Source organism: Pleurodeles waltl, chromosome 11 (genome assembly GCF_031143425.1).
Source record: "Pleurodeles waltl isolate 20211129_DDA chromosome 11, aPleWal1.hap1.20221129, whole genome shotgun sequence".
In the NCBI taxonomy this organism is placed as follows: domain Eukaryota; kingdom Metazoa; phylum Chordata; class Amphibia; order Caudata; family Salamandridae; genus Pleurodeles; species Pleurodeles waltl.
Genome location: NC_090450.1, coordinates 24019522 through 24037487, shown reverse-complemented (window position 1 = coordinate 24037487; position 17966 = coordinate 24019522). Strand labels below are relative to the sequence as shown.

Genomic DNA, 17966 nt, shown 5'->3' with positions numbered 1-17966 from the left:
CTTTTCCCATTACCACTGTGGGCCTACAAGTACCAGCATGCAACGTTTTGTGGACTATAACCAGGTCTTTCTGAAGGTGTTGCACCATACATAGGTGACTTTCCTGATGTGAAGTGTCCACCGCCTCAATTCTCTGTAATATCTACTGTGCTTTTTTTAAGGGGGGGGGTAGTATTTTTGAACGTCTGCGATACAGAAGCAATAACATTACTCAATCTGGTTTTCTTGCTTCCAAATTTAGACATATTTTCTGCGCTTTTTCTTTACTTTGTATATTTTTTACTAAAATCCTCTGCCAAATCTACTCGTCCTTGGTATATCTGGCTCAGCTTTACAGAAACACAAAAAACAATATTTATAGTTGAGCAGGCTGTGGTTTTACAAAATGATTCTGCTTCCTTCCTGGCCCCTTGCAAGCTCAGTGCGGCTTCTAATCCCCTCCTCGGTAGCCTTCACTGACTCACTGTTGTTCCCTCATTGACTGTACCTTTGTCCCAACCTTGTACAGCACGGTACTGCTTTTAGCTAGGTTTGTGCTATACAAATACCACATACATACACACCTGCACCGGCTTATGGGACAAAATCAGCCAGCCCAATTCAAGACAAGAAATTCCCCAGCCCAGATGCCAGTCAGACGCATATCAAGGATGACAACTTCAAACAGCCCTGTTTATATTCTGGGGGTTGTATTTTTTTCACCATTGAATATATGGGTTTACAGAGCTGTTGGATGGAAAGTCAGGACTAAAATAAAATTATGCACAGCATGGGGCCATTTAGCAGCAACTCCCACAGGCACGTGATGCAAGACCTGCACGTTAAACAAGAGAAAAGTCTCACTACAGGTTGTCGTCAATTGAAGACCTGTGGAATGGTCATTATTAAATAATAAACTCTAAGCTGAATAGGTTAAATGCATGCAGAGCTGACTGCATATACACTGCTGAAGGCATGTTATAGGACACCAGCTAAAGATGAGGGGAGTTAAGTCCATAGGTTTTTGTCACTTTCAGCATAGTTTTTTAACCCAATCTTTCTATGTTTAAGATAGCAGGATGACTCAGTGAGTTAAACACCTGCCACTGAATTATGCAGCATAGCTCATCAGAGAACATTTTAAATTCGAATTGGGTGCCAAGCGTCCTATTTTTTGGAGGTTTGTCCTGCAGCTGGGCAGTAGAGTGCAAGCATGTCAGTGGCCCTGGTACATGCAAGGAAAATGTTCCTTTTGAGTGCAGTTGGGTTAGGAAAATACAGCAATTATACGGGTTTGATTGGCCACTCAAGGCACTGGGCTCCGGTGCCACTGCAACTGCTGCACCAATGGAAGCTAAGCCACCTCATTTGGGTGGACTCAGCAGGTGCGGGATGACAAACGTCCTGATTTTTGCTGTTTGACTGTAGTTGCCTGAAGTCACACCTTGAGTCACCTGTGAGGGTGCCCACATTTCTTCAGTTTAGCCATGTGTGAGTTATGGTAGAGCAGGCAGCACAGAGTGAGTGTCGGGAGAACAGGAGGGGTCTAAACAAAACAGCATCATGGACACCTTCATCTTAAGCGATGCTAATAGGGAATGTCAGAACCTGAAGGTAAACAACGGTGAATGCGTGAAGCAGATCGATGCCGGAGTCACACGCTGGGCACAGCAAGGGGCAGATGCACAGGGAGCACATGATCTGCCCAAGTTCAAACAATTTAGTTAAGTTGGAGACACGAGATTGTCATCAAGTTCTTGTTGCAAAGGCTGTCACTATATGACATTTTGGTGAATAGACCATGATAGGGGGCGCTGTCCACGCGTCCTCCCCAGTCTGGCTGTTTTTATTCAGCTTTTTTTTGCACAAACCTACTAACAGCTTTTACTTTGATTCTAATGACTCTCAACCATGTAATAAATAAGTACAGAGGAATAAATTAAACAGGTGAACACCCAGGTGCACATGATGTAGTCATGGGATTAAAACCATGTTTTATGGTTCCAGTTTTCGACTAGCCCACGACTGGGATGACAGTGATTTCGATGGAAAGGCCAGGGAGTGCCTCTCAGGAGAAATGTCACTCTATTGTGGGCTTTGCCCAGATTTACAACTCATTTTGTAAACTTGTATTTATGTAAACTGGTAAAGCCAGGATTAGATGTTAAATCTAGGGGTGGTCAGGGCCACCGCAGAGAATTGCCCATCTTCTTATGGGGCCTGTTAAGGTGTTTGTTTCCGCAAGCACTCTCTACCTGTATTGTGACTACTTCTAAGCACCCCCAAATATTTGTATGTAATGGAGAAAAGGTAGATTGTGAGAGCTTTTCTTCATGTCTTGTGGCAGTAGGTGGTTACTGGGCTGTCTCCATGGATACCGTTGTTTACTATTAAAGTTTCAGGTCATAAGGCTATTTCATTCCATTTATACTATTCTGTAAACTTGTCCCTCAAAGGTGCCTATAGCAAACAGTCATGGCTTACTCCAGGAGGTGGTAAACGGGATAAGACACAAATAGACAATGACACAGTAATAAGACACGATAATCTCATCATCCAGCGGACTTTTATCTTTTAAATTGGCACGATGAAGAGGAGGGGACAAGAATAAATAAAAATAAAAAAAAAATACCCATAATCCCACAATCACCCTTATCCCTCAGTAGGCATCTTCTGACGTGCATTCAGAGTGCCTCCACGCACGCAAAGGGTCTTCCTGCCCTAGAAGTGACAATGGACGGTGACCAGCCAAGGTTGAATTCAGGGAGGGCTGACTCAGCTTGTCATACTTTTGAGGTTGGTAAAATGCGTACCATCAAACTGCTTAATAGAAAAATCTATTTCTTACACCCATTACAAATTGTAATAGACATGGTAAGACTTGATATATATATATATATATATATATATATATATATATATATATATATATATATATATATATATATATATATATATATATATATATATATATATATATATATATATATATATATATATATATATATATATATATATATATATATATATATATATATATATATATATATATATTATTAGGGAGAGAGAGCGAGAGAGAGAGATTCATTTCGAAATCTAGTGAATCTTTCTGGTGGAGAGGTTACAGATTTTGTACCATATTTAGAACATAACCATCACAAATAGAACTATTTGTGTTTCTTTTGTGCGTGGGCGATACAATACGCACACATAAATGCAGTCCCAGTGCTGTATTGTGCCATCTGCTCGTCGCCCTCTACTACTGCCTTCCACCCACCCCAGCCTTGCATTGCCACAGGTCCCTTCTCCTCTCCCCCACCCTCCTTCTCTTTGCCTCCAGGGAGAGGGCGGGGTCGGTCCCTCCCAGAGCTTCGGCCCCGTGTACTCTTGGGCAGGAAGGCAGAATGCACGACCCTGGGCGGGTGCCAGACGGAGCCGCCTTCAAAGGCCTGTACCGTCCAATCAGCGGGCGCCAGACCTCGGAGGGCGGAGCCAGCTATAAATACATTCAGCACCCCGCCCCCCTCAGCGCCTTCCCACAATGCTGCTCTCTGGAGAGCTTAGAGTGGGGGTGGACTGGGAAAGTACCAAGTACTCTCTCTTCAGTCATCCGGCTCAGTGAAAGAGGGAGTTACAATAACAGCTGGTGCGAATAGAATAAACGGAGATTAATTTCATTAATGGAGGAAGGTCGCCTAGAAATCTTGTTTTTGTAATTATTCAAACTAGCCTCGCCTGACCTCACCCGTCTTTGCCGGTGGTGTCCTTGGATCTGCGCTACACATTTAAACAAAGTGTCTTCTGGGAGTTGTAGTCTTTGTCTGCTTTCATAGGCCACACACTCGGTGCTAATGATGTGCAACATGATATCCCTGCCTGGAATTAAGGTGTCCTGACAAGAGGGGGTGATGGGGCCGCCTTCTGTACATTTACTCCATGGCTTGTGTTATTATCAGTGCTCTAAGGGGGCTGGTCTCTTTCTTTAGTTTGAAAGAGTGAGTACCTGCACTTCTCAGCACTGCTGCAATACGTTTAGTGGGAGAGTGCCTCCACTTCTGAAGAGCACACAGGTACTCTCTAGAGTGAGTACCTGTACTTCTGAGAAGCACACAGGTACTCCCTAGAGTGAGTACCTGCACTTCTCAGGAGCAAACATGCACTTTAAAGAATGAGTGCCTGCACTTCTCAGGAGCACATAGGTACTCTGAAGAGTGAGTACCTGTACTTCTCAGGAGCACACAGGTAATCTGAAGAGTGAGTACCTGCACTTCTCAGCAATGCTGCAATACGTTTAATGGGAGAGTGCCTGCACTTCTGAGGAGCACACAGGTACTCTTTAGAGTAAGTACCTGTACTTCTCAGGAGCACATAAGTACTCTGAAGAGTGAGTACCTGCACTTCTCAGCACTGCTGCAATACGTTTGATGGGAGAGTGCCTGCACTTCTGAGGAGGACACAAGTACTCTCAAGAGTGAGTACCTGTACGTCTCAGGAGCACACAGGTACTCTGAACAGTGAGTACCTGCACTTCTCAGCACTGCTGCAATACGTTTAATGGGAGAGTGCCTGCACTTCTGAGGAGCACACAGGTACTCTCTAGAGTAAGTACCTGTACTTCTCAGGAGCACATAAGTACTCTGAAGAGTGAGTGCCTGCACTTCTAAGCACTGCTGCAATACGTTTGATGGGAGAGTGCCTGCACTTCTGAGGAGGACACAAGTACTCTAAAAAATGAGTACCTGTACTTCTCAGGTGCACACAGGTACCCTGAAGAGTGAGTACCTGCACTTCTCAGCACTGCTGCAATACGTTTAATGGGAGAGTGCCTACACTTCTGAGGAGCACACAGGTACTCTCTAGAGTAAGTACCTGTACATCTCAGGCGCACACAGGTACTCTGAAGAGTGAGTACCTGCACTTCTCAGCACTGCCGCAATACATTTATTGGGAGAGTGTCTGCACTTCTAAGGAGCACACAGGTACTCTCAAGAGTGAGTACCTGCACTTCTCAGGAGCAAACATACACTTTAAAGAATGAGTGCCTGCACTTCTGAGGAGGACACAAGTACTTTGAAGAGTGAGTACCTGTACCTCTCAGGAGCACACAGGTACTCTGAAGAGTGAGTAACTGCACTTCTCAGCACTGCTGCAATTCGTTTAATGGGAGAGTGCCTGCACTTCTGAGGAGCACACAGGTACTCTCTAGAGTAAGTACCTGTACTTCTCAGGGGCACATAAGTACTCTGAAGAGTGAGTACCTGCACGTCTCAGCACTGCTGCAATACGCTTGATGGGAGAATGCCTGCACTTCTGAGGAGGACACAGGTACTCTCAAGAGTGAGTACATGTACTTCTCAGGCGCACACAGGTACTCTGAAGAGTGAGTACCTGCACTTCTCAGCACTGCTGCAATACGTTTAATGGGAGAGTGTCTGCACTTCTGAGGAGCACACAGGTACTCTTGAGAGTGAGTACCTGCACTTCTCAGGAGCAAACATGCACTTTAAAGAATGTGTGCCTGCACTTCTCAGGAGCACATAGTTACTCTGAAGAGTGAGTACCTGTACTTCTCAGGACCACACAGGTACTCTGAAGAGTGAGTACCTGCACTTCTCAGCAGTGCTGCAATACGTTCAATGGGAGAGTGCCTGCACTTCTGAGGAGCACACAGGTACTCTCTAGAGTAAGTACTTGTACTTCTCAGGAGCACATTAGTACTCTGAAGAGTGAGTACCTGCTCTTCTCAGCACTGCTGCAATACGTTTGATGGGAGAGTGCCTGCACTTCTGAGGAGGACACAAGTACTCTCAAGAGTGAGTACCTGTACTTCTCAGGAGCACACAGGTACTCTGAAGAGTGAGTACCTGCACTTCTCAGCACTGCTGCAATACGTTTAATGGGAGAGTGCCTGCACTTCTGAGGAGCACACAGGTACTCTCTAGAGTAAGTACCTGTACTTCTCAGGAGCACATAAGTACTCTGAAGAGTGAGTACCTGCACTTCTCAGCACTGCCACAATACATTTAATGGGAGAGTGTCTGCACTTCTGAGGTGCACACAGGTACTCTCAAGAGCGAGTACCTGCACTTCTCAGAAGCAAACATACACTTTAAAGAATGAGTGCCTGTACTTCTCAGGAGCACACAGGTACTCTCAAGAGTGAGTACCTGTACTTCTCAGGAGCACACAGGTACTCTGAAGAGTGAGTACCTGCACTTCTCAGCACTGCTGCAATACGTTTAATGGGAGAGTGACCCCACTTCTGAAGAGCACACAGGTACTCTCTAGAGTGAGTACCTGCACTTCTCAGGAACAAACATGCACTTTAAAGAATGAGTACCTGCACTTCTCAGGAGCACACAGGTACTCTGAAGAGTGAGTACCTGCACTTCTCAGCACTGCTGCAATATGTTTAATTGGAGAGTGCCTGCACTTCTGAGGAGCACACAGGTACTCTCTAGAGTAAGTACCTGTACCTCTCAGGAGCACATAAGTACTCTGAAGAGTGAGTACCTGCACTTCTCAGCACTGCCGCAATACGTTTAATAGGAGAGTGTCTGCACTTCTGAGGAGCACACAGGTACCCTAAAGATTGAGTACCTGTGCTTCTCAGGAGCAAACAGGCACTTTAAAGAATGAGTACCTGCACTTCTCAGCACTGCTTCAATACATTTACTAGGGAAAGTACCTGCACTTCTCAAGAGCACACAGGTACTCTAAAAGTGAGTACCTGCACTTCTCAGGCGCACACAGGTACTCTGAAGAGTGAATACCTGTACTTCTCAGCACTGTTGCAATGCATTTACTAGGAAAGTACCTGCACTTCTCAGGAGCACACATGTACTCTAAAAGTGAGTACCTGCACTTCTCAGGCGCACACATGTACTCTGAAGAGTGAGTACCTGCACTTCTCAGCACTGCTGCAATACGTTTAATGGGAGAGTGCCAGCACTTCTGAGGAGCACACAGGTACTCCCTAGAGTGAGTACCTGTACTTCTGAGAAGCACACAGGTACTCCCTAGAGTGAGTACCTGCACTTCTCAGCACTGCTGCAATACGTTTAATGAGAGAGTGCCAGCACTTCTGAGGAGCACACAGGTACTCCCTAGAGTGAGTAACTGTACTTCTCAAGATCAAACATGCACTTTAAGGAATGAGTGCCTTCACTTCTCAGGAGCACATAGGTACTCTGAAGAGTGAGTACCTGCACTTCTCAGGAGCACATAGGTACTCTGAAGAGTGAGTACCTGCACTTCTCAGCACTGCTGCAATACGTTTAATGGGAGAGTGCCTCCACTTCTGAGGAGCACACAGGTACTCTCTAGAGTAAGTACCTGTACTTCTCTGGAGCACATAAGTACTCTGAAGAGTGAGTACCTGCACGTCTCAGCACTGCTGCAATACGTTTGATGGGATAGTGCCTGCACTTCTGAGGAGGACACAAGTACTCTCAAGAGTGAGTACCTGTACTTCTCAGGAGCACACAGGTACTCTGAAGAGTGAGTACCTGCACTTCTCAGCATTGCCGCAATACGTTTAATGGGAGAGTGTCTACACTTCTGAGGAGCACACAGGTACTCTAAAGATTGAGTACCTGTGCTTCTCAGGAGCAAACAGGCACTTTAAAGAATGAGTACCTGCACTTCTCAGCATTGCTTCAATACATTTACTAGGGAAAGCACCTGCACTTCTCAAGAGCACACAGGTACTCTAAAAAGTGAGTACCTGCACTTCTCAGCACTGTTGCAATGCATTTACTAGGAAAGTACCTGCACTTCTCAGGAGCACACAGGTACTCTAAAGAGTGAGTCTCAGCACTTCTGTCATTCCATTTAAAGCACTGGTTATTATGTCAAGCAGAAGCTACTTCGGAATGTTTTGCTGCATATATGGAGCAAGTTACTTCTTGTTAATTGGCAGGTTCTTTATATGCCTAACCTAGAGGGCACCAGGCTTTAATTTAATGGGGGCTCACTTTTTTATACAAATGATTGTCTGGCATATTGGAAATTTCAATTCAGTTCAACTGAACAAAGAGTGAAACTCTTCATAATGCAGATTTATATAAAATGGGAACAAGAAATATGCAAGGAGCGATTTGTTCACCCTGGGCAGCGTTTCTCCCTATAATCACTACAGTTGGTCACTAGTGTTCACTAGGACTTGTGAGAACATTCTTGGAAGGTCAACTAGAAAACAGGTATTCGAGATGCGTGACCCTTTCTGGCAGTTCATAGTCACTTTGGTGGCCAGTTCTCAGTATAATGTTATTATACCTTTGGTTCTTGGAAGCACCACTGAAATTACACAGTTCCACGGCTGCTGTTTTTTTTTTCTTCGTAATTATGGATTTATCCTCTTGCCTCATAATCTGCTACCTGATGCTTAATTTGCAGGTTTTTACCAAAGAGTTTTCTTGCTCAAACGAATCAGACATTACTAATGCTGCATATGGGGTGCAATGCAACGCCAGACACTCTGCAGAAGGTAGACAACTTCCTTACTATATTCAGGAAATAAAGAGTTGAGCATTTTGTCCAGGTAGTGTTAATATCTCAAAATAATTGAAAAAGAGAATGGCTTCTCACCAAAGTAGGAAGCACAAATGGTAATCACTTCTTTCATATAAATCACACAAGATAGAAAGACCAAGAGCCTCATTTAGATACTGGTGGAGGGGTTACCCCAAGTTCCATAGGCTACAATGGAATTGTAATACAATGGACATGTCACATTTGTGAGAGTATCCCCTCCGCCCTAAGGGCCTAATCTAGATTTCAGTGGACGGGTTAATCCTTCACAAAGGTGACTGATAGCCGATCTGCTGAAATCTAAATACTGTAGGATATAATGGTATTTAAATTTCGGCAGACGGGCTGTCCGTCATTGTTGTGACTGAGTAACCCGTCCGCCGAATTCTAAATCAGACCCTAAGTCATTCTTTGTCATGAAAATGTTTTCTTTCAACATTCATGCAATGTGTACACTAGAGATACCACTTTCAAAGCTTTCAAAGCTGCATTTAAAGTTAGAGAACATTCACATTTTAGACGACTTTAGAAAAATTGTAAGTATTTTACATCTCTATACAATATGATGTCTTTCGTTTGGAAGTTCTTAATAGTGAGAAGTATACTGATTAAATATGCATGCCATCCTGCAGTGGTATGTACTTAGGGAGAGAGGTGCTTCAGGTTCTGATGAGCTGAAGACAAGTTTTAAAACATAAGGGGGATGCACGGGATAAAGGAGGCACGCCCTGTGCACCTCGGCTTGTTCCCTGCAGAGTGAAGCATTCTGTGTGTTTAACACAAAGTTCTGTACTGTTTCAGGTAGAAAGGGATGTGTTAATAAAAAGATGTCTGTACTTCCATGCAAAATAAAATCACTATTTGCTGGTGACAAACATTTCCAATAGAACTACCTCATGTGCATAGTTTTATTTCTTAAGAAATGCACGTGCTTTATGTTGTTGGGGTATCTTCTGTTTTAGTGGTTGTTGAAATGTCAAAGTGGATAATAATAAAAACCCCACCAAATGCAGCGGTGGCCGACATAAATTTTAAGTGGTTGGTCGCGTGGAGGGGGCACGGGGGGAAGCGCGGGGGAGTTAAAAAAAAAACTAACTTGGTGCTGCCAGCCACCTCGTGCTCCTCTGCTTCCTGGACCCAGCAGTCCATGGGACAGCATAAAAAGCCTCCCCGTGCAATCCTGCGCTGCTCTCATGCTATTACCTAGCATGAGAGCAGCACGGGGATTGGCCTGAGCGGGCTGGCTTGCTCGCTCAAGCACAGGAAGTCTGTGATGTTTCTCCATCCCTGCTGTCAGATCCAGCTGGTTTGGAGAATCTGAACTGCGCATGTCTGATTGGCCGGCCTAGAGCAACCAGCCAGACAGATATGCGCAGTTAAGGGCACACTCCACTTCTCGCCCCACCCCTCCCTGTACTCCGTGGCTCAGGCAGAGGCAGAAAAGTAAAACAATATGAAATACAGTTTTATTTTTCTGCTGCTGGCTCTGAGCCAGGGGGTCGACGCTCCTCCGCCACTGCTTAGGAGCCACATTATTTGTCTCTAGTTGCAAAACATGCCACAAAATGTGCCTTTCTTTGTTGAAGGTATTGAATTTCCTTTGTTAAAATATGTAGTCAAGCCTTCGTCATAGCTAGGGATCTCAGTTTTTTTGGTATCAAAAATGTTGAGCTTTCCTTCTAAATGTATTCATATTTATTTTTGACTGTTTTATCAGTGTTTGTCCATATTCATTGTAGGTTTTGTGAAAAAGAAGCAGAAACTAACATATTTCCACATTTTTTTTACCGATAAATGTACCTTCTTTCTTTAATGCCTGATAGGTTTTAATGCTATGAATCCCATAATACATTCTGGTATTAACCCTGTGCAGGTCTAAAGCTGTTTAATCCTCCTCAGGAAAGTTTCTCTCTTCTTTTAACTTCCTTACTTTATCGATCTGCTTAGCTTTTGGCCTGGGAGCTATGACTGTCAGTATTTAGAATCACTTAAACAAGAACCTAATTTCCAAAAAATGAATATACACGGGAAAAGTGATGCTTTTCTGTCTACATGTATCTGTAAGAATCTGTAAAAACGGAAAACTGGCAGTATTACATATAATTTAGCGTTCTCTCATGGCATATTTGCAGTGGCCATGATAGTGGACTGCCAGTTGGCTACATTTGTGCTGGGCGGTGGGCTTAGCTTGAAAAAAGTGTTGTGATCTAGTGGTTCAATGCAGCAGGTAATCAGAGTAGAGCTCAGCAAAGGAAACATAGTATCCTTCCAACAAGAATCCATCAGGTAACCCTAACTATATGGCTAAGTGAGGAAAATTAAAACCCACCGAAACACGAAAATGTGTAGTTGGATAAGATGCCTAAATGTTCTGGTAGAGTATTGAATACTTGCTCTGGTGGCTTCAGTGGCGTAGCGTGGGTTGTCAGCACCCGGGGCAAGGCAAGTAATTTGCGCCCCCTAACCCGGGGCAAGGCAAGTAATTTGCGCCCCCTAACCCGGGGCAAGGCAAGTAATTTGCGCCCCCTAACCCGTGGATTTTAGCACTCGAGTCTCTTCCAAGATGTTGCGCCCGGTGCGGCCGGCCCCCCCCTGCACCACCCACGCTACGCCACTGGGTGGCTTTGATGTAGGTGGGAGCAACGACCATTGTAAAAAGAGGTCTTTTATGTTTTTGGTGGACTTAGGAGAGGTGGATCCCTCCTCTATGGTGAGTGGGAAAGCTCTCTAAACTCTTGGCCCTACTGCAACACACGTTCATCACACTCTGTAACCACATGCAGTAGTACATTCTAACTATGGGTGGGTGGAAATTGCGGAGTTTCACTCCACAAAATTCTGAGGAGTTAGATAAAAGCTCAGCGAGAGTCTGTAGATTTCTGTGAGTGGGTGGAATTCGGGCACATTGCACTTCTTACACTGATTTTTTGCACCAGGAGCGTGTTCCGTGATGTGAAATAAGCACAAATGGCACCTCGAGGCGTTCGGGAGGCTTCTACTTCTTTCCGCCACTTGAGAAGATTTTCTACTTGAGCGGATGCTTTCTTAACGCAATCGGTTGTGACCTGCTGCGACCGCTCACGTTGAGAAACCTTGCTGTGAGGTGTTCTAGCACCTGAAAAATCACACTAAAGGATGCAAATTCTTGATCGCCAACTTAAGGTTTGCGAGCCGTGTTTGAGAAAAAACTCCACCATGCGTCGGTTGGCGGAGTTCTGCGGAACTTTGCTGTCCAAGCGGAACGCGGAGTGGGCAAAACTCCACAAACTCCTGCAGGGGAGCACAATTTTTCACCCACCTCTAATTATAACACACAGGCTTTCTTTTGGATTGCAAAGAGCCACTATTTGCAGCCGTGCCAGGCAGGAACAGAGCAAGCATGTTCAGTGTGCCAGGAAAATTAGAATTTCGGCCCTGTACAAAAAGCGATCAGGCCTTTTTTTGCAGTCATTTGATGTTACCACTAGGTAGCAGACCTTACCTTGCCTTTATAGAAGTACAGACCCTTAACTCACAGTAGAATTTGCTACACAATTGGTAAATTGCAAAGATCCTTGCTTACAGTTAGATACAGTGTTGTGTTATTTCGTGTCTGCATCACTTGATGTCCTATTGTGAACCAGTACATTTTTTTACATTTTGCCACATAGGCACACGCATTACGTCTCAGATGATGGCTGATACATAACTCGGCTGTATTGGAATATATGTGGAACAAAACTGTTAAAGCATGTTTTTTAATAGTTTTTAATAGTTATATGTTTGCGTTGGCCAACTCTGAGTAGAATTTGTTTCAATAATTTTTATTAGCGCATTATTTTATAAGACATATTTTATGTGATGGGGAAATGCAAGCACTAAGGGGCATATTTATACTCTGTGCTGGACTTGCGTCTTTTTTTTTACGCAAATCCGGCGCAAACTTAACTCCGTATTTATATTTTGGCGCTAGACATGTCTAACGCCAAAATATTGAAGTTAAAGTCATTTTTTTCCCTGCGGAAAACTACCTTGCGTCAATGAGATGCAAGGTAGGGGTTCCCGGGAAAAAATTACTCTAACGCTCTAGCGCCTTATTTATCCTCCTGTGCAAAGATGATGCACAGGAGAAGGAGGAGGGCCTTAAATAATGGTGCCAAGCCTGCTTAGCGCCATTATTTACCACCAGGGTATAGGCAGGCTTTAGGGGACCTATGGACTTTGGAAACAGCATACAGGCGCCCTTCCTTCCCCCAGGGACACCCCACCCACCCGCACCCACACCTGGAGGATACCTAAGGATGGGGGACCCATCCCAGGTAAGTCCAGGTAAGTATTTTTAATGTTTTTTTTAAAAATGCCTTGGGGGGGGGGGCTAACGTGGGCCCCTCTACATGGCACTGTGCCCAATGGCCATGCGCAGGGGTCATAAGCCCCCTGGACATGACCATTGGGCTGGGGAGCATGTCTCCTGTCTTAACTGAGACAAGAGTCATGTCCATGGAGTTTTAACGTCCAAAAATGACGTTAGTCTGGGCAGAGATACAGACTCTGCTAGATACAGTGAGGTTAAAAAAAGACCCCCATTACCTGGGGGAAGGGGCCAGTGCCCTGCCTTATAATGTGACTCTCCAGCATGGGTTTCATTCACACATTCAGGACAGTTTAACACCCAGATGTTGTATTTGCATCTCTACAGCCGAAGGCGTACCTGAATTTGCATTGTGCCCAACCTCCTGTGCCGCCTCACCTCCATACCAACCACAGAGAGGCTCCGCTCTTACAGGTCATGAAAGGCTCAGAATGAGAGCTGGACCCCGTGCCAGGCCTTTTCATGTGTGCTGGGGCAGCTCCGATCCTCCTCTCTTGCTTGTACTTGAAAGGGGCTGGGAGTGGTGGGACAGTTGTTGTCCTGGGAAGCCTCTGTAGCAACAGGAAATACAATTGAGGACAAACTTGCAAAATTTAGGACAGCTGGCCATCCTAGTAGACTGATGTTTTGCAGATGTGGGATGATTATAACACTGTTTCCAAAGTAGATTGCCTCTATCCACTTAATACCAGGTGTAAACTAGCACCTTTAACATAGACTCCGAATGGATGAATGGCTGAGTCTGTCTGGATACCACGATCTGCAGTACTATGCAGTGGGAGACAATCGATACACTCAACACACTGCGCAATCTCACATATCTTTCCTGTGGTGCTCTCTGTTTTTGTGCCAAGTGGCAGATGCACTCTACCAGAAAACTCTCTCACCTAGTGACCCACGCACACAAGGCTCTACTCAACCAAGGTCCCGTGTACATTAACCACCGCCTGAACTTCCACCAACCCTCTGCCTCCCTTTCCCCTGCCCATACTCCCTGCATCCACTGAAGCGGAAGTGGAGAACTCTCCTCACACATCTCAGCAAAAACCTGGAACAGCCCCCCACGCGCCTCTGGACCATCTCCTCATTTCCGGAATTCCAAAGGGCCCTCAAGAGCTGGCTGTTTGAATAAACCTCTGGGACCTGCAAGCGCCTGGATACCCTGGGTGATTAGACGCGCTATATAAATTCTGATTGACTGATTCTCAGACAGCTCAGCAGCGTTGTCTTGCATGTCTGTGTCCACGGGGCACAAGTTGTTACTGGCAGAACTCCTTTTGCAAGTTTCTGGAATGCAAATAAACTCTACTGGGATGGGTATGTCTGTAATGCTGGGGCTCTCCTCCCACTCTCACCACCACTACCGCTCCTAACCAAACGCCTCCCTCCAAGGATTTCTGGAGCTTTTCTTTCATCCAGAAAGGCATTTATGAGGGCATTAGTTGAATTCTGATGTCTTCATGTGGTGTGTGCCCAGTGCCAGATGCCTACAGTGGCATTTATGTAGCACCAGCCTCGTGTCCAATCTATTTCTCCCTCTCTACCACCCTCCTTCTGTCTCGTCTCTCCCTCTCTCTCTCTCTCTCTCCTCTTCCTCTACCTCTCTCCCTCTGTCTCTCTCTCTCTCACCACACCCTCTATCTCTGGCTCTCTCCCCCCTCTCTACCTCTTCTCTCTCTCCCCCTCTCTCTTTCTTCTCCCACTCTCTCTCTCTTTCTCTATCTCTCCACCCCTCTCTTTCTCTCCCTTTCTCTCTGAATCTCTCTCTTTCTCTCTCCTCCCTATATCTTCTCTCTCTTTCTCTCTCTTTCTGTCTCCTCGTCTCTCTCTCTCTCTCAGCCCCCCTCTCTCTTTCTCTCTCTTTCCCCTTTGTCCCTCTCCCCTCTCTCGCTCTTTCTCCCTCTCACTCTTTCTCTCTCCTCTCTCTCCCCCTCTCTATCTCTACTCTCCCCCCTCTCTCTCCCTATCTCTCTGTCTCCCTCTCTCTCTTCCCCCTATCTCTCCGTATCTCTCTCTGTCTACACCCCCTTTCTCTCCTCCACCCCTCTCTCTCTCCCTCTCTGTCTCCACCCCCCTCTCTCCTCCTCTCCTCTCTCTGTGCCTCTCTCTCTTTTCCCCCTCTTCTCTCTCTCTCGCTCACCCCCTCTCTCTTTCTCACTCTCTCTTCGGTCCCCCCCCCTCTCTCTCGCTCCCCCCTCTCTTTCTCTCGCTCTACCTCTCCTTTTCTCTATCATTCTTTCTCACCCACCCCCCCCCCCCCCTCCGTATAAGAGAGAGTGATTTGGCGCGGGAGAGATGCCTCCCCGTGACGTCATACCAGTTGTAACACTGGAGAGACGGAGAGTTGAGGGGACGGGGGGCGAGGAAAGGTGGGGAGATCTGCCGGGAGCCCCATGGGAAGAGATCAGAGGGTTGGAGGAAGGAGTGTGTCAAGGAGGGGAAAGAGCGACTCGCCACGCATAAAACAACACTCATCAAATCTGCAAATCTTCGGAAATGAAAATATCTAACAATATTTGTTAAATTGATCATAAAGCATTATACAGGAGAAAGAGAAGGGGGAGGGAGAAAAAAGACCATGGAAGCAAAGGAGGTAACTGGAGACTGAGAACGAAAGTTCTCCCCGAAAAGGTAAGCCAGCAGGGACGTTTCAAGAGATGGGCAAAGTGGGACATTGTCCGGGGCCCCACCTTCCACCCCCCCCACCCCCCCTGAAATAACCTTCCCTATTCTTCTAGCTTACCTTGAGTCTATTCCCATATGTCAGCCCCGGACTTTTCTGCCAACCTCGAACTCTCTGTCACTCTGCCCAGTGGCATCTTGAGGGTTTTTGGGGGCCCTGGAAAGACACATGTCAACTGTTTTTGGGTGAACCCCCTGCTTTTAAGGTTGGTTTGGCATCAAGTGAGTTTCATTTGGCAGAAAATGGGCAGTAAAATTTTTAATAGGGGGCCCCATAATGTGTTTTGCCCGGGGCCCCAAAAAACCCTTAAGCCTGTAAGGCAGAGCTATAAAAAGAGAGAGGAAGGGACGTGGGCGTGCGTGTGTGAGGGAAGCGAGGGAGCTGGAGTGTGAGAGTAAGTGTGCGTGCGAGACACAGAGGTGGAGGGAGCGACCGAAAGAGAAAGTACCCTAAAGTGGAAGGTGGGGTGGGTGAGAGAGAGCACAGGGTGTGCCAAGTTTACAACCTTTATACTCCCCCCCCCAGCACTGGGCTCCCCCGTGAATTCCTTTTACACATCTTAAACTCTCAGCAGGCCCCCCTCCCCCACAGCCTGCTGCAGGCTCTGTGCTGAGAGATTAGGGCAGGGCAGGGCTGGCAGGCATCACTGGGAGGTTCTACCACGTCAGGTTTGTACCCAGGGCAGACAATTATATCCAGCCCAGAGCCAGGCTTCCGCCTGGTCTACCCTCCCCGCCCCTCCCCCACGCACACTCTCCTGTTTGTAATCTTGTTTACACTCCTCGCCGTGCTCTGTAAAGTAGCGGGAGGCTGAGAGGAGGGCGGAAGTAAAGCATAGGCTCTCAACTTTACAGCAGTCCAGCAGTGTACAGTGTTTTAAACTCACAGCTGTGCAGTAAGGCGCAGTCTGTAAAGTTTACAACAGTCCAGCAGTGTACAGTGTTTTAAACTCACAGCTGTGTAGTAAGGTGCAGTCTGTAAAGGTTACAGCAGTCCAGCAGTGTACAGTGTTTTAAACTCACAGCTGTGTAGTAAGGTGCAGTCTGTAAAGTTTACAGCAGTCCAGCAGTAAAGGCAAGGTACAGTGTCTTAAACTCACAGCTGTGTAGTAAGGCGTAGTCAGTAAAGTTTACAGCTTCCCACCACTGAAGGCAATGTCGAGTGTCTTATACTTACAGCTGTGTAGTAAGGCACAGTCTGTAAAGTTTACAGCAGTCCAGCAGTGTACAGTGTTTTAAACTCACAGCTGTGTAGTAAGGCGCAGTCTGTAAAGTTTACAGCCGTCCAGCAGTAAAGGCAAGGTACAGTGTCTTAAACTTACAGCTGTATAGTAAGGTGCGGTCAGTAAAGTTTACAGCTTCCCACCACTGAAGGCAATGTCAAGTGTCTTATACTTACAGTTGTGTAGTAAGCCGCAGTCTGTAAAGTTTACAGCAGTCCAGCAGTGTACAGTGTTTTAAACTCACAGCCGTGTAGTAAGGCGCAGTCTGTAAAGTTTACAGCCGTCCAGCAGTAAAGGCAAGGTACAGTGTCTTAAACTTACAGCTGTATAGTAGGCGCGGTCAGTAAAGATTATAGCTTCCCACCACTGAAGGCAATGTCGACTGTCTAGTAAGGCGCAGTCTGTGAAGTTTACAGCAGTCCAGCAGTAAAGGCAAGGTACAGTGTCTTAAACTTACCGCTGTATAGTAAGGCGCAGTCTGTAAAGTTTACAGCAGTCCAGCAGTAAAGGCAATGTACAGTGTCTTAAATTTACAGCTGCATAGTAAAGTGCAGCCTGTACAGTTTACAGCGGTCCACCACTGAAGGCAATGTCAAGTGTTTTAAACTTACAGCTGTATAGTAAGGTGCAGTCTTAAACTTTACAGCCGTCCAGCTCTGAAGGCAATGTAGAGTGCCTTAAACTTACAGCTGTATAGTAAGGTGCAATCTGTAAAGTTTACAGCTGTCCAGTGCAACATAGAATGTCTTTTAATTACAGCTGTATAGTAAAGTGCAGTCTGTAAAGTTTACAGCTGTCCAGCTCTGAAGACAATGTAGCTTGTGTTATACTGACAGCTGTATAGTAAAGTATAGTCTGTAAAGTTTACAGCTGTCCACCACTGAAGGCGATGTAGAGTGTGTACAAACTTACAGCTGTATAGTAAGGTGCAGGCTGTAGGTTTACAGCAGTCCAGTAATGAAGGCAATGTAAAGTGTCTTAAACTTACAGTTGTATAGTAAGGTACACTCTGTAAAGTTTACAGCGGTCCACCACTGAAGGTAATGTCAAGTGTTTTAAATATACAGCTGTATATAAGGTGCAGTCTATATAATTTACAGCTGCCCATCACTGAATGCAACATAGAATGTCTTATACTTACAGCTGTATAGTAAAATGCAGTCTGTAAAGTTTACAGCTGTCCAGCTCCTAAGACAATG

General features: G+C 45.8%; 2 long non-coding RNA genes across 3 annotated transcripts in view; one reads left to right on the top strand and one right to left on the bottom strand.

The window, feature by feature from the left end:
• Window positions 1–17966, bottom strand: part of LOC138265266 (uncharacterized) — a 228442-nt gene that overhangs the window by 142945 nt on the left and 67531 nt on the right. The window lies entirely within an intron of this gene.
• LOC138265267 (uncharacterized) overlaps window positions 15263–17966 on the top strand; it is a 196852-nt gene continuing 194148 nt past the window's right edge. For both annotated transcript variants that reach the window (XR_011199330.1, XR_011199329.1), the window contains exon 1: window positions 15263–15493. This is a non-coding gene — a long non-coding RNA (uncharacterized lncRNA). The remainder of the gene's footprint in view (window positions 15494–17966) is intronic.